Raw genomic sequence first — 2,817 nt, forward strand, 5'->3', positions numbered from 1 at the left:
CGTGAGCCACCGTGCCCGGCCGAGCTAGTGTTTTATTCTTAAGGTGAGGATGATCATGGTGATGCCTGATGGGACTGTGTGAGCAATAAATGAGATAACCATGAAATGGATTTCTAAACTATTAATCACTGTATTACTTTTAGTTATCACTATTTTACAATTTCAAGCAATTTTGCATATCAATTACCAGCTGATTAATTAGCATTCCTTTATAAATATTTATTAAGCCTTCATCATATAACTGGTACTGATCTAGGAATTAAGGAAGGCAAAGTTCCTGCTTTAGTGAATCTCACATTTTCTAAATTAATCAAGTAAATATAAGTTGCATTTAAAATAAACTAAGCGACAGGTCACTAACACGGGTGGTCCTATCTGTGTCTTGGTTCGATTCTGATAGCAGTTTGGATTTGTCCCAGGATTTGTCTTTGTTGATGTTTCTTGCCGAACTGCCTTTTCTTTCTTTCAGTTTCACCATCCTTGATGCTGGGAATCCTGCAGGGAGCTAACAGGATAGTGCAACAGCTTCTCACTACACCTACGGCTCAGCGGGTCCCGCCACTTGCTTTACAAACTTGTGATTTTCTCTTTGCTTCTCTCTCCTATCTGATCCCCTTTTCCTGAACGCTTGCTACATCTCCCTTCTCTGCCCCCTATTTCTCTTTTCTTCACTTTTGCTTTACTCCTTTTGCTGCCCCCTTCGGTGGGAGACCCCTCTCTCTGTTTCTTCAGGTAGCCTTGTTGATATAGAAGAACAAACTTCTGGTCCAGAATACACCAGTGGTACACCAGCGGTACACAGGAAGACACCCCTCCCAGGAAACAAGTTAGTGACACCTCCGGGAGCCTTGTAGCCACAGGAATCAACACATGTCTCTGCAACACTTCAAATTAACCAGGCCTCCACCAGGCAGAGAGGGATGTAGCCATACAGGCATGGTCAGGGCCAGCTTATCACCATTCACCGGGCTACTGGCTGCAATGTGGCTATGCCGAGTGAAAAGCCAAATGTCTGCATAACAGCAGAGCTCTCCAGTCCAAACCACGAATGGCTCACTACATTCCTCACGCATAATTTTTGAAATTAAAAAAAAAAAATCTTTTACCCTAATGTCTAGTAGGCTATTGAACAGTGGCTATCAAATTTTTGTACCATGCTGTAAAGTTAGAAATAAACATGTGTGCGTAAATATATAAACACATATATACATATGTACATTTTAATATACACAAGTATCTTTATATTTAAAAGTTTCACAAAACAATACTTACCCTCATTACATGCGGAGCTCAAATTTTTAGATTTCATTATAATCTATCTTAATAGCTTTTAAAAATGCTGGTTTTGACCTAGAGATTTTTAATTGTGTGTGTGTGTGTGTGTGTGTGTGTGTGTATGTGTATCTGCGTGTGTGTGTATGTGTGTGCATGTGCTATTTCTACCCCATGTAATGAAGCCTATGGATCTTGGACTGTTTTTAAATGCATGAAGCAAAACTCGCAGGCTTACAAAGGAAATCAATGATATTGAAATACAATTCTATCCTTGGTCCTCTAGTGGGGAGACGGCAGTGTCCATGGACCCCAGGTTAAGAATCCCTCCATGGGTAAATTGATTTCCCAGCTGACTGCTGAGCTACAACCTGCAGTTTGGAAAATATGGCTGTACAAAGCCTCAGAACATTTTGTGGTAGTTATTCAGATGCTTATTATCCTGTCATGGTTTCAACCTCCTCTTTCTTTTCCCTCCCTTTCCCCATGCTCACCCTATCCAGTCACCCACACATCCCCACATGTACATGTATGCACACTCACATACATGCACACACATATATGTAGCCACATATACACATGCACAGGCACACACATGCAGATCTCAGGTCACATATCTGGAATGAGATGAGGCACAAGAGCACTGGGTCCGGCCCCTCGCATGGCCCCAGCCCCAGTCCCTGACTGCCTCTGACTCGCAGCTCCTCTGGCTCCTGCCTCAGAACTACTCCAGTGGCTCATTATCTCTGCAGGCCAGTGCTCACCATCACGGCTCTCGTTTTCTTTCACAGCATTAAGAGCCAATAGGTGCATTCTGCCCCGGAATAGTGGTAAAGATAGTGGTGGCGGCACAGCCCAGAGCCCTCGACCTTTATTTTTTCAGGCTCCAGTGAACCTTCTGTGGCAGGTGTTTCCCTTTTATAGACCCAGTTCCTCCCTGGGTCACTCCAGGCTGCAGCTGAAGCTCTCACTCGGCTCACAGCAGCCGTACTAAACACGCTGCCTCCCAACGAGGCGCAGCCTAGCCAGGGCGTGCCAGGAGGAAAGCGGGTTGCTGCCACAACCGAATTACACGGTTACTTTCTCCAACGGTTTGCCACTGTTGTTTCCTGCTGCCATAGCAAAAATGCCCAGGGCAAATTGTTCTCCCCTTTGCATGTAGGAAGATGATGGTTGCCTGAATTGATTCCAGGTAACGGACAGTGATAGTTCCCTTCTCTTGAGGTATGTTATGGATTGAAGTGTGTCTCCTCCCAAAAAGATAGTATTGGAGTCCCAACCCCTAGCGTTTCAGAATGTGACCTTATTTGGAGATAGTGTGTTTACTGAGTAATCAAATTTAAATGAGGTCATTAGAGTATCTAATCCAGTAAGACCGGTATCTTATAACAAGGTGAAATTTGGACACAGAGACAGACACTCATAGAGGGAAGACAATGTAAAGAGACACATGGAGAAGGTGGCTGTATTAGTCCATTCTCACGCTGCTGTAAGGGCATACCCGAGACTGGGTATTTTTAAAGGAAAGAGATTTAATTGACTCAC

The 2,817-nt window shown here is 43.9% G+C and overlaps 1 pseudogene; it reads right to left on the reverse strand.

Annotated features, from left to right (window-relative positions):
- LOC141585368 (elongation factor 1-alpha 1 pseudogene) overlaps positions 1–2,817 on the reverse strand; it is a 73,007-nt pseudogene that overhangs the window by 36,561 nt on the left and 33,629 nt on the right.

This window comes from Saimiri boliviensis, chromosome 8 (genome assembly GCF_048565385.1).
Source record: "Saimiri boliviensis isolate mSaiBol1 chromosome 8, mSaiBol1.pri, whole genome shotgun sequence".
NCBI classification, from domain to species: Eukaryota; Metazoa; Chordata; class Mammalia; order Primates; family Cebidae; genus Saimiri; species Saimiri boliviensis.